Source organism: Bubalus kerabau, chromosome 1, assembly GCF_029407905.1.
Source record: "Bubalus kerabau isolate K-KA32 ecotype Philippines breed swamp buffalo chromosome 1, PCC_UOA_SB_1v2, whole genome shotgun sequence".
NCBI lineage: Eukaryota > Metazoa > Chordata > Mammalia > Artiodactyla > Bovidae > Bubalus > Bubalus kerabau.
Genome location: NC_073624.1, coordinates 140,154,333 through 140,169,602, shown reverse-complemented (window position 1 = coordinate 140,169,602; position 15,270 = coordinate 140,154,333).

Here is a 15,270-nt window from a genome sequence, read left to right as displayed (position 1 = left end):
AAATGAACACTCTGTGGTAACTGGCGTATGTCCATTAATGTACTGATGAAAAATGAATCTAAAACCACTTGGAAATCAGCAGACAGCCAAGAAAAGAAGAAGAATTACAGACTTTAAAAGGTAATAATATTTAAAGAAGGACTTAGTGACAGAGTGAAAGATGATGTCTATCAGAAACTGGAAGACAACAAAGACAGCTACTAGGAACCACTTAATGCAGTGATCACTGACCAGCTACAGTTCTATAATAACATCAGCCTTCCTTCTCTGCCTTCATCCATCGCCTCCATTCCACACTAAAAACAGCCTTCATGAGGGCAGGACTATTGTCAGGTATGTTCATTATATTATCCCCAGTTCCTGGATTAGTGGCTGACAACACGTGACACTCAAAAATATTTTTTTACTGTTTATCTTTTACTAAGGTATGACACCTAAGATAAACAGTGAAAAAAAAAATTTTTTTTTGAGTGTCACATGTTGTCAATGGCAACCCACTCCAGTATTCATGCCTGGAAAATCCAATGGACCGAGGAGCCTGGTGGGCTACAGTCCATGCAGTCGGAAGAGTTGGATATGACTGAGTGACTTCACTTCACTTTACTTCACTTAAGGTATGACATATATACAGAGAAGTGCCCATGTCATAGGTATAAACTATAAACTGTCATAATCTGAGCACATGTATGCAGAACCCAGAGCAAGAAATAAACCATTACCAGGACTTCAGAAACCCTTTAATTCACTTTTTACTACCCATCCTAAGAGTAACCACCATCCCCATTTCAACAGCATAGTCTAGTTTTGCTTATGTTGGGATTTTTTTATAAATGGAGTTCAGTTCAGTTCAGTTGCTCAGTCGTGTCCAACTCTTTGAGACCCCATGAATCGCAGCACACCAGGCCTCCCTGTCCATCACCAACTCCCGGAGTTCACTCAAACTCACGTCCATCAAGTCGGTGATGCCATCCAGCCATCTCATCCTCTGTCATCCCCTTTTCCTCCTGCCCTCAATCCCTCCCAGCATTTCCAATGAGTCACCTCTTCGCATGAGGTGGCCCAAGTACTGGAGTTTCAGCTTCAGCATCAGTCCTTCCAATGAACACCCAGGACTGATCTCCTTTGGAATGGACTGGTTGGATCTCCTTGCAGTTCAAGGGACTCTCAAGAGTCTTCTCCAACACCACAGTTCAAAAGCATCAATTCTTTGGCGCTCAGCCTTCTTCACAGTCCAACTCTCGCATCCATACATGACCACAGGAAAAACCATAGCCTTGACTAGACGAACCTTTGTTGGCAAAGTAATGTCTCTGCTTTTCAATATGCTATCTAGGTTGGTCATAACCCTCCTTCCAAGGAGTAAGCATCTTTTAATTTCATGGCTGCAGTCACCATCTGCAGTGATTCTGGAGCCCAAAAAATTAAAGTCTGGCACGGTTTCCACTGTTTCCCCATCTATTTCCCATGAAGTGATGGACCAGATGCCATGATCTTCGTTTTCTGAATGTTGAGCTTTAAGCCAACTTTTTCACTCTCCTCTTTCACTTTCATCAAGAGGCTCTTTAGTTCTTCTTCAATTTCTGCCATAAGGGTGGTGTCATCTGCATATCTGAGGTTATTGATATTTCTCCTGGCAATCTTGATTCCAGCTTGTGTTTCTTCCAGCCCAGTGCTTCAATGTGAAATGCTTTGTGTATGATTTTTCATTCACCGTCACACTGGCGAGATGCATCACTATCGTGTAGCCGCGGTCGCTCATCCTTCTCGCTGTACCACGTGCCACTGCGTGCAGGCACCAGTTCATTTGCCCTTTCAGTGGCCAATGGGCATTCACGTAGGATCCAGTTTGGGGCCAATGGAAACAGTGCTCTTATGAACATCTTTTGCTTTACACATTTCTGTAGGGTACGTACCTAGTACCTACGAGTGGAATTCTGTTACAGAATATGCATATGTTCAGATTTAGACATAAATATCTGTTGAATACATTAACAATTTAAAATAACCAATATGTTAATCTCAATGAACATATACACACTACTATATATAATTGATAATCAACAAGGATCTAGTGAATAACACAAGGAACTCTACTCAATATTCTGAAATAACCTATATGGGAAAAGAATCTAAAAAAGAATGGAGATATATATATATATATATATATATATAAATATATAACTGAATCACTTTGCTGTATTCCCAAAGCTATAACAAACACTGTAAATCAACTATATTCTAATATAAAATAAAAATTAAATTAAAAATTTTTAATCAAATTAATTAAAACTGAAGCTTTAAAGTTTTAAAAAGAATCTATATTTTGGTTGAATGTGGGGTGAAATTAATACAATTCAATACTTTGATCTTCACATGGAGAAATAAAGGGCCAAGTTTATTGAAGAGAGGTGGAAAGACTATAATTCAGGCTACTACCCACTAAGTGAGTGGCCTTGAACAAAAATTTTCTGGCCTCGATTACTTCACATAAATTGAGGGAACTGAATAAGGTAATCTCAAAATCACTTCCACATTCCAGCCCTAAAATTCTATAACTTACTTGGGGTATAATTTCAGTGGTTGTTTAGTTGCTAAGTCATGTCCAACTCTTTTGTGACCCCATTGACTGTAGCCTTCCAGGGTCCTCTCTGTCCATGGGATTTTCCAGGCAATAATACTGGAGTGGGTTGCCATTTCCTTCTCCAATAATTGTTAAGAGTCATGACTAAAAGCCGTGCTTTCAAACTGTAATTTTAATTTCATATCAGCCCTTATTTTAGTGAGATTATTGATGTGATTATTATCAACATTAATATTTATCGAACTCAGTTTCCAATTGTTTCCCTTACACTATCTCATCAAATCCTCCCAACTCATGAAGAATTATTATACCCACCCCATTTACAGAACAGGGAAACCGAGTCACAGAATGAATAAATTCTCAGTCTAAGGTCACAAAGTTACTAACTGGTTGAGCTAGGTTATTTGGGCTACTACACACAGATAAGTTTATGTCTGACCATCTTTTAACTCTAAACAGCATCCAATATTGACTCCTTGGCTATAATTTACAGCTGTTTCTAGCCACTTGTTCCAATGGAAACTTGTTTCTCCTTTGATTCCTATATCTGACTTGTGAAATACCCAGTCTGAAATCAGTCACAATACAGCAGCATTCTCTGTGGTGTGCACCCAATCTGGTCTTCAGTTCAGTTCAGTTCAGTTGCTCAGTCGTGTCCGACTCTTTGTGACCCCATGAATTGCAGCATGCCAGACCTCCCTATCCATTACCAACTCCCAGAGTTCACTCAAACTCACATCCATCAAGTCGGTAATGCCATCCAGCCATCTCATCCTCTGTTGTCCCCTTCTCCTCCTGCCCCCAATCCCTCCCAGCATCAGAGTCTTTTCCAATGAGTCAACTCTTCACATGAGGTGGCCAAAGTACTGGAATTTCAGCTTTAGCATCAGTCCTTCCAAAGAACACCCAGGGCTGATCTCCTTCAGAATGGACTGGTTGGATCTCCTTGCAGTCCAAGGGACTCTCAAGAGTCTTCTCCAACACCACAGTTCAAAAGCATCAATTCTTTGGTGCTCAGCTTTCTCCACAGTCCAACTCTTACATCCATACGTGACTACTGGAAAACCCATAGCCTTGACTAGATGGACCTTTGTTGGCAAAGTAATGTCTCTGCTTTTTAATATGCAATCTTGTCTTAGCACTCTGAAAATCAGAGTTCTCCCTGAAATCTCACAAGATCACCTGGTGCTGAGCTCTCTCTTCAACAACACTTGGATGGGTTTCTTAACTCAGAATTTTATAAAGACAGTAAAATTAATAAATCACAAACATTTGAACTCACAAAGGAAACAATGTTAAAGGGAGAAGCAAAAGTACACATCATTATCTACCACAAACAATATTATGTTATCTGGTGTCTGTTACTAATATTGAAGTGCAGCTTGATAAGAAGCTGGTAAACACCTTTGGTCATGTGGTAGGTGAAATATCTCTGGCTTGACACAATTCAGATTTTTGCTTTCTCATCCTTTACTCCTTTTTCTATGTTTCATGAAGATTCTCATAGACTTTAGATTTCCATTTTCTTACACACTACATTCCTGGTTAGCCAGTAAAAAAATTCTCAGGTCCTGTCTGAAAACAGCTCTTAATTGCTGATTTTTAGTAAGGACAATGGATCAGTTGATTTTCAAGGGTGGTTTTCTTTCAGTCAAAACACTTTGCAGCAATACGCTTAAGGGATATCTTGTTATCTAGAAATTCTCCCTTTATGTCTACACATAAAATTCCTGTGGCTCACAATCCATTTCTTCTATGATTGATATAAAATGATCTATACCTCATCTTCAGGCCAAATTCTGCCACATCTAGTCCAGCCCCAATATTGAGGGTGGGAGTGATAGGTGAGGAAGGCACCTTACACTGTACAGCTTGATGTAGAAAGCGTTTCTATTCTTCCTGCCTTTAAAAATACCTTTTAGAAAATCATATCATACAAACATATATATATATATACATTCCCTAATTACCACATAATCTCTCACCAAAGTCCATTAAACTGTTAGCCACATGAACAAGCTTGATGTTACCATTATAAATATTAAGCCTAGCACTTCTACCTGGTCATTTTGCCCTGATACCTATTAGGCTTTTAGAACCTGGAAAGTGACCTCACATTCTGTCTAAAGACATATGAGGGTAGCATCTCAGCAAAAGCTGAAATCATGGAGGGTACCTTCCCTGGATCCTTGTTCATTACCTGGGACCCTGGTTCATGTGCCACCTCTATCACAGTTCAGTCACTGCAGAAATGTCCAGACCTTTCCTGCTACCTATGGTTCAGTCATTAGTAGGCCTCAAGGCTCTTATCTTGGTCTTCAGTGATTGTGCAATTATTTAACATTCATGGACTGGTCAGTGAATAAGAAGCCAAAGTGGTAATTTTGATTACTGGCTTTCTAATTCTGCAGAATCCCAAAACAGATCCAAACAAACTGTGGTCATTATGGGCTCAGGCACTCTAAATCTACAGATCAGCCCCACTAGAGACAACCACTTCTAGAGTCCCTTTCTTGGCAGCATCTTGGAGGATATACCTAGACCAACAACACCTGTGCAGACAGGCCAAGAAAAATAAGGGTGCTCAGCAAGATTGTGACTGCTAACCAAGTTGAAATTCCACGTTTTCTGAAGTGTATTGTAATAACACTCATTTTTATTAAAAGTAGTAATTTCCTCTTATTGAGGGATTTCCCTGGTGGTCCAATAGCTAAGATTCCGGGCTCACCATGCAGGGTACCTCGGTTCAATCCCTGGTCAGGGAACTAGATCCCACATGTCACAACTAAGAGTTTTTCTGCCACAACTAAAGATCCCACATGCCGCAACTAAGACCTGTTGCAGCCAAATAAAAAAAAATAATAAAGTAATATTACTCCTAGTGTTGACATGACTGGCATCAGTATCTTTATTTTTGCTTTTTATAGAGAGGAAAAGTCAATCTCCACAACTTAGAGGGGAAGGAATAGGTAAAATACTAAGATCACAATCAAATCCCTTATGAATCAGGCATATTAGTAAATTAAGAGATGAGGAGACAGCGATCAAATAGAGAGCCCCTTTCTCACAACTGTGAAACCAGTCTGTATACTGCGACTCAATCAGATCTACTAAATTAAGAAACGGGACCCGAGGCAGGTGGGAGCTGAGACAGTCATCGTCGGGTACCTCTTGAAAACCACAGACTTCCACTGCTGAGGTTCCCTAGGATGCCCTCGTTTTGCCCATCTTATAACATAATCTGAGAAAGCAGTATAGTCAGATGAAGAAGGTTCAGATAAAAATAAAATATATATAGTCAGGATATTGAGGACTATTTTCAAGTTCTTCGCTTTATGGAAACAGTCAAACTAATAAAGGGGACGCTGAACGATGTTACATGAAATGAAATGAGACCTCACAATTACAGCTGGAGATTGACCAAATGCACTGGAGGGTATGTGCCTTACTCATTCTTTTTGTCCTGGACACGGGGTTCTTTCCCCACGTCAAATATATTATAAAAAGAAAAAAAAAACATGAAAATAAAGTAAAAAGAAGATAAAATAGGAAAGGCTTGGAAAGAAGTATGGGAAGGGTTAACTACAGAGAATAAAATAAAGTAAAAGTGTTAGTCACTCAGTCATGTCCAACTCTTCACAACCCCATGGACTGTAGACCACCAGGCCCCTCTATCCATGGAATTCTCCAGACTAGAGTGGGTCTTCCTGACCCATGAATCTTCCTGACCCATGAATTGAACCTGGGTCACCTGCATTTCAGGCAGATTCTTAACCATCTGAGCCACCAGAGAATAAAATTAAGTCGGCAGACAAAAGATGTTGAAATTTGAGAGTGAACGTAAGTCTGTATTATGGAGAATCTTCTGGGTACCACTGACCTATTGTTACGTCTTCTGCTGTCTCTGGTCCAGTCTAAGTGTGTAACAAATTAGGTAGTTACAGAACTACATTTTTCCCTCTTGCCCAGACACTGCTTGAAACTAACCTAAGACGGGAAAGAGACAAGAGTTTTCTCCAGCAGCCTTGTATAAGTTGACCTAGGATTATAGTAAAATAGTCAGCTGTGGCTTAGTTCAATCTGCTTATGCACATTATCATCTGAGGGTTAAGCTTGCTCAGAGCAGACAGTAAAACAAGCATCTTTTTCTGTGTACTTGTAACAAATCTCAAATTTCATTAGCTCTGTATATTTGCAATAAATCTCCTTTACCTCAACTAGATAGACTGGATTACTCTTTTTTACATACAAACAATTTCTGGCCAAAAAAAGAAAAACAAATTCTCCCACTGAGCAGAAACAGGATATGTCATTTGAAATTTAGTCTGAAAACAGAAACAATTTGTGGATTTCAAACAGATAGAATTGAACCTAGGGAACTGATTATTCAGGTGATTAAAAAAAAAAAAAACTAAGATGCTGAATAGGAGATGCTGAGGTATTCCATAGATTGCCAACAATAAGAGATCTCTGCTATCCTACAGTTGGGGGAACCCAGGGAGGGGACTGTGCCCCCAGATAGAGAGCTGTGGTCACTAGGTATAAGATGAAACCATACTGGGACCATGAAAAGTGTTTTCCAACAGGATATAGACCCAAAGAGGCACACATGCTGCCAAATGCCACCAAAAGCAGAGAAGAAAAGAGACATATTGTGGCTTCTCTCCTTCTTCACATTTTCCTTATATGAGTGTTTCCCATTGGCCAAATCCACAGAGATGCTAGAGGACTGAGAAACAGAGTTTCTTGTAATAGAGAACAGAGCAAAAATAGACAAGAAGGTGGATTTGAACAGAAGCAGGCCAAGATCCACCCTATGTAGACTGTGGGAAATACTTTGTATCACACTACTGAATACCCTACAACAATTCTGGATGGTCTGGGGGCATAAAAACATAACTTGAATTTGGGTGATAAGGAGTTATATTTTCCTTTCACCTATTGCATTTCAATTCTCCACATTTTGCCTTAGGGATTTTTGCAAGATATAAAACATAAATTACTGGGAACCATGAGCTCTCCTTATAGAACCCAAATGCCTAAACTAGTTGCAGACATTATGATAAAATTAATAGAGGAGAAAGGAGGGGAGAGATGTGAACAACAGGCAGAAAAAAAGGGAATAATTCTAAAACTGGGTAGAGGACAGGGTACAGATATTGATATCTTGGGAAATCAAAGACTCATATGCTACTCCATGTTGACACCCAGGGTCCTTAGAGGAGCAGGTATGGGGTATCCCAGTGAAGCCTAAAGCCTAAGCACAGGGGATTCCTGCCTCACCAGAGTCACATGTCCTAAACTGGGTCCAGACGTGGCACAGCTTCCAGCTGTAAAGGGAACTGCAGGCAAAGGTACTGTGTGCATCAACTGGAGCCAATAAGCTTTGGCTAATTCCCCATCTCAGCCTTCTCTACTCAGGCTTAACCTCAATACCTGTATCATTTCCAGCAGAAAACAAATGGCACATGCAAAAAAGTCTAGCCAAAAGAACTGAACAAGGGAACTATAAGTCTCGAACAGAATGAAGGAAATTGGTAAGAACGGTGAGGTTCCTTGGAGAATGTCATTCCATCTGAGACCTGAAAGGGGAAAGGAAGAAAATAGTGTTACTGTAGTCTCAAAAGAGCAGAAACCACCAGGACTTCCACCAAGTCCTGATGCCTTATAGGACTTGTGTGCCACAACTATGGTGAGAGACAAGACCAGAAGGAAGCAAAAAGAATGACTGTCCCAGCATCTTTTCATATGTCTGTTGGACATTTGTATGTCTTCTTTGGAGAAATGTCTATTTAGGTCTTCTGTCCATCTTTTGATTGGGTTATTTGATATTGAGTTGTATGAGCTGTTTGTATAATATATTTTGGAAATTAAGCCCCTGTCAGTCACGTCATTCGCAGATATCTTCTCCCAGTCCATATGCTATCTTTTTGTTTTATTGAGGGTTTCTTTGCAGTACAAAAGCTTATAGGTTTTATTGGGTCCCATTTGTTTATTTTTGCTTTTATTTCTGTTGCCTTGGGAGACTGAATGGTACAAGCTATGTCACAGAATGTTTTGTCCATGGAATTTTATGATGTCATGTCTTACATGTTGAGTGTATTTTTGTATGAGGATGTGTCCTTAACTTCATTGATTTACATGTGGATGTCCAGCTTTCCCAACACTCAAGAGACTGTCTTTTCTCCATTACATGTTCTTGCCTCCTTTGCTGAAGATTGACTGTAGGTGTGTGGATTTAATTTCTGGGCTCTCTGTTCTGTTCCATTGATCCATATACCTGTTTTGTTCTGGTACCATGCTGTTTTGATTACTGTAGCTTTGCAGTTGGAGAAGGCAATGGCACCCCACTCCAGTACTCTTGCCTGGAAAATCCCACGGACGGAGGAGCCTGGTAGGCTGCAGTCCATGGGGTCATGAAGAGTCGGACACAACTGAGCGACTTCCCTTTCACTTTCCACTTTCATGCATTGGAGAAGGAAATGGCAACCCTCTCCAGCATTCTTGCCTGGAGAATCCCAGGGATGGGGAAGCCTGGTGGGCTGCTGTCTATGGGTTCACACAGAGTCAGACAGGACTGAAGCGACTTAGCAGTAGCAGCAGTCCCAACTTTATTCTTTCCTTTGAATTCCAGCTGGCAGAAGAGGGCTAAAATTAGAGGGGTTAAATAAATAACCCAGTAACTTCAGCAGCACCCAGTAACTTCAGATTTTGTAGGGGTATGAGGTTTCTAGAATCTGAGGGGCTGGCTCAGATGGTCAAGGAACTGCCTGTAATGCAGGAGACATGGGCTTGATCCTGGGGTCAGGAAGATCCTCTGGAGAAGGTAATGGCTACCCACTCCAGTATTCTTGCCTGGAGTATCTCCATGGACTGAATGACTTGGCAGGCTACAATCCATGGGGTCACAAAGAATCAGACACTACTGAGTGACTAAGCATGCATGCACTTTAAAAAAATAAAAATTTTAACACAAAATTAGGTGTGGAAGTACATATTTGCTTAGATTAAAAAGAAAAATCACAACAAATATATTTTAAACAGCTGACAAATAATCAACTATCATAGAAGCCCAAAATAACTACATTCTCATTAATTAACTGCCTGAGGTATCTTTGCAATATTTACCTCTGTTACAGTTTTGGCTGTAATGTTTTCAACATCTCTTCATATAAGAACAACTTTCTAATATCAATTTCTGTAATGAGAATAAAAAAAATAATCTTTTCTAAAGTGACAAATCAAAACATTGTTATCATTGATAACTAACATGCATAAAATATGCAACTTTTTATTGTTTATAACTCTGCTGTAAGTTTGCACCCTACATGTATGGGAATTTTAATAAATTCTATTTTTCATGATTACAATACATTTTTAAAATGTAACTAGTTTTTATTTTGGATACACTGCATTATCAAATATTAATCCTGACTGCAGATGACTTACATTTTGACTAGGTGTTGATAAGTACTGAATTCTTCACTCACAATTAAACATGTCTCATGGCTGGAAGAATTTTCCCGAGATCGCAAACCTAGTTTTTACTCCAGTATCCACATGTTTCTGCTTCCAAGAACCACAGAAGTAATTCATACACTTATGACTAGCAATAACTTAACTACACAAAAGTAACTGAAAAATCACATAAATATATTTCACTAAATCCAAACTAAATATCAGGCACTCAATTTTCCCCGAGTTGGATCTTATAGAAGTCTGAAGCATGATTAAAGAAAATACAGGTCAATGAGATCTACAGACATATATCTGAATAAAAAATCTAATATACTTGTAATTTATTTTATATTTTAAAAAATTACTACCTAGCTCTGCTCACACAAAAGGTCTTGAAGTAATAATCAACTCAGTGGCAAGAAGCACCCCTAGTGCCCAGACTGTGGTTTCTAAGTACCATTTCCACAAAAAAGAACCTGACAGCCTGGGAGAGATGGCTGATTCCAGATCTGGTGCAGTAAATTCCAACATAAACCTGGAGTATTTTGTCATGCCAGAAAGTAAAGAAGCTATCTGCATTCACTGGAGTCATGCCAAAAGATAATAGGAGCCAAGTTAAAGGGACTCCCACTGGCCAAATGCAAAATATTTTGTGCACAAAAAGTATAGTAACTACAATATATTAAAACTTATCAAATATATATTTTAATATATGAGGTCACAATGATATATTTTTTTCAAAAACGGACTGGTCCTATTTGAAAGTTGTTAGGGACACCAACCTTTAATTCTGAAATTTGATAAAGAGGGGGAAATCGAGCATTAATCCTGCCACTCCTGTATTAACTATATTTCAGGGTAATCAAATAATTGACAAGGAAAGATTCTTTACAGAAGAATTCCACTCAGTAATTACAGAAAAAATGACTGGAGTAGAATATCTATATTTTGTAGCTAATGAAATAATAGTTCTAGCCAATGGCCATCAGAGATTGTTAAAACCATGTGGGGAATGATACATGAATCAGGCTACAATATCTGAAAGAAAGTCAAAGTGTTAGTCGCTCAGTCCTGTCACACTCTGCATCTATATGGACTGTAGCCAGCCAAGCTCCTCTGTTCATGGGATTCTTCAGGCAAAAATACTGGAGTGGGTTGCCTTTCCCTTCTCCAAGGGTTCTTTCCAACCCAGGAACTGAACTTGGGTCTCCCATATAGAAGGCAGATTCTTTACTGTCTGAGCCACCAGGGATTGGTTAGTCACCAAGGTCAGTCTTAATATTAACAAATATAAATAAATAAAATACAATAGGGTAAAATAAAAAACACAGTGAAGAGAGAAGAGTGGGTCATATGTCTTTAATGTGATATAATGTTGAATACACAGCATAACCTACGAAATGTTCTTGACAAAAAATTGAACTTGACATGATCAATCATCTATATTTAACTTCCAATTTACGGGAAATACACAGAGGATATATGAAAATGTCAAATGTTCCCACTGCAATATAATCACTAAACCTCAGAGTGTAGGATATTCTACGCACACAAGATCCAGTTTCTACAACAAATAAGTGTCATTTTAAAAGAAGAGAGAAAGAGAGGGAAAACTGCTACACCAAATGCAATATGCAGAATCCTGATTAAAATAAACCAATTTTTAAATGTTATGAATAACAAGAGAAAGCTGAATATTGAGAGTATATTGGATGATATTAAAGAAATATTTTCTTGACTGTAAAAAGTTTTAAAATAGAGTGTCTTCGTCTCTTAGAGATACGTATTGAAATATTTAGGAGTAAAGTGATATCGTGTCCAGCATTTACTTCAAAATAATTGAATTGGTAGGAGTAAGGCCTGGGAGAGAAATTATAAATGAAATAAAACTAACCATATGCTAATTATAGTTGAATCTGGGTGACAGGCATATTTAGATTTATTATATTATTTTCTCTAATTTCGTGTACATTCCCAACCTCTATAATAATTTTTTTTTTTTTTCAAAAAAACAGCTAAAGAAAAATAAACTTTCCAAGAGGTAAACTACAACTATAAAAAGGCATCTTTTCTCTTCTATTATCAAAAAGAAATTTTACTTAGGCCTTCAAATCCTCAAGGAGAGAATCTGCGCCAACAGCGATTTTCTTCTCTTTTCAATCCCTAAAGATTGCCTGTTTCGTCAAGTGTTCAAGGCCAACTCCTATATTCCTCTGAGAACACATGTCCACTTCACCACTGATACGTGACAAAGATGAAAACCCTGGGTTAGGGTATCCTGCGTCAGTTACGTGTAGCCGGACAAAAACCTTTCTGCCCCCTAAAATTTAGTCATCACGTGGAACAGAATTTGATAGATTGACTCTTCACTATTATTTGAATGTCCTAGCTAACTTTAAAGTTAGCCTCAATAAATCATAAAAAGGTATTTATGTCATAAGTTTGGTGCAGGTAATCTGAATGCTGCTGATGAGCTGTTCTGCAGACTTGTCTCTAAAACAGCTAAAGCACTAGACCTTCATACACAATTCCCTTCCTTCCCCTGCCCCCACTTCCCTCTGCAGTCCTTGCTTAATGGAAACAATGCTCAAAGTTTCTACCCTTCCATGCTGATAAAGTATGGAATTAATTAGCATTACAGAACCTAGAAATCCATACTAGGGAATTTTGTTTGTTGACCATATCATGTGTTAGACAGTGCCACCTATTGGTGAAGTGTAACACCGTCAACCAGGACTACAGAATTTTGTGATACAGTCAAGCCTCCTTAACTCAGACACAATAGGGGAAAAAGCCAGACTGAACTGGGAGAAACTCATGGTAGGAAAAAATTACTTTAATATGCTTTTAAAAAAATATGCTTTTATCACTTTCAAATAATGTAGGCAATCCCAGCTAGAGGGCTCGGATCCTAACCATGAGGGCTGCCAGATCCTTACAGAAAGTATTCCTGATGAGTGCTACAAATATTTAGCCTACACTATAGTGATATTGCCTTAAATTGCAATTAACTCTTTTGTAATCAGGGTTTCTAAAGATCTTAAAGTCACTTTATTTGAGTAGACATACATGATAAGCCTATCATGATGAATTTTTTAAATTGAATTTTATTTTCTTACAGTGATCCTAGGGAAATTCCCTAGGGGAAGTCCTAAGTGGTTAGGACTCTGCACTTCCCATTTCCACTGCTGTGGCCCACGTTCAAGTCCTGGTCAGGGAGAACTAAGATCCCACTAGACACACGGGGCACCCCAAAAATAAAATACTAATAAATTAAAGTGACCCTCTCTGAAAATTCACAAGTTCCAAACCTGTGAAATCTAAATTAATAAAAAAAATTTTTTTAACTCAAATTAGACAAAAGATTAGGAAATTAAATTTGAACACTGTAAGTATGGAAAGAGGGGACTTATACTTCTAAGTACTTATTATCTCAGTCAAATGTAGATGGGAAGACTGAAACTTCCCATTAAGGGATCAGATTATAGGAACAAAAATAATAGAAATGTGAAAAGTAAAATCCCATTCAATTCTCTAAAATGTCCAACATGCCATGGATATGTCATCAACTAGACCCCTCATCAAAAGTTCTGACTTCATTCAGGAGGAGGATTCATATAACTTATTCAAATAACTAATATAACTTAGATTTATTGTATATTTCTGTTATGGTATAAATATATTTCTATGGTATAATATATATTTAAGTATTATCATATGTGCTGTGTGTGCTCAGTCACACCTGACTCTTTGTGACCCATTGGGCTGTAGCCCACCAGGCTCCTCTGTCCATGGGGATTCTCCAGGCAAGAATACTGGAGTGGGTTGCCATGCCCTTCTCCAGGGTATCTTTCCAACCCAGGCATCGAACCCAGGTCTCTTGCATTGGAGGTGGATTCTTTACCGTCTGAGCCACCAGGGAAGCCCAAGAATACTGGAGTGGGTAGCTTATCCCTAATACAATACAATGTAATATATATATATATATATATATATATATATATATATAAAACAAAACAATTTTGTAAAATAATTTTAATAATGAAATTGATGGGAAAATCCAATTCAAGTGATATGTTTTATAAAGTCCACTTGAGGGAATACACCAATATATTGCTGAATGAATAATATCTGAAACTAGAATATCTCTCACACTCGGGCTGCTCTCTGATAAAATTTTCACTTTAAGATCATTCATTCACCTCCTTGCTTCTACTTGACTGCATTATACTGGGGGGTATGAGGCTTTCTTAGGCTTAGTTCTGAACTCATCTTGCCCTGCATCTCCTGCTCAATGGTCGCTCTTCTTTGGAATCCTTCAAGACTCCCATCCCTTCAGTGATGCTGGGAGAGCCAGCTTTGACTTCAGCACAGCCTAAAAGAGCACTGACATTTTATTTTCCTTTGCTGCTCTCTCATCTTCCCTGTCCTTCACCTTCTAATCAATGCTTGAGGGGTGCTTTGAGGAATCCCTTCCCAGGTCCTAAACTCCCTGGGTGCCAAGTTGCTGGATCACACAGCGGGGTGAAGGTAACAGGGACTGTGAACAGCCTTCCCAGTTCTGAAGGTAACAGGGACTGTGAAAGCCTTCCCAGCTTCCTCTGCATGGGAAGCAAGTATTTATGGCAGTAGACGTGGTAACTGTACCAATTTTGCGGCAAGAAATTCCAAGCTGCAAAAAACCAAGACCGAAAAGATTGGGTCTAAGAAATAAAAAAGGGGGGGAACAAAGAAAACACAAACAAGGTATCTGATGCATACTCTGCTAATCCTTCCAAAGTAAGGAAAACCTGTTAATGACATACCAGGAAGGCAACCTTGCAGTTGACTTTTATTTTTTAGGGCTGCCCTGGTAGCTCAGATGGTAAAGAATTTGCCTGCAGTGCAAGAGACCCGGGTTTGATCCCTGGGTCAGGCAGATCCCCTGGAAAAGGGAATGGCAACCCAATCCAGTATTCTTGCCTGGAAAATTCCATGGACAGAGAAGCCTGGTGGGCTACAGTCCATAGGGTCACAAAGAGTCAGACACAACTGATCAAAGCATGTTTAATGTGTTCCCACATGGTGGGAAGGGGGTGTGCCAAAATTAAAATCAAGAAAGGTTGGCCATCTTGTGAGAGTTAAACAAACATGGAAAGAGTTCGGGAACAAAGGAACAACTAGAGGGATAAAGAAACAATTTTTTAACTCACAACTGCTTTTTGATTTGTCCTTGTTTAACCCATGATTGT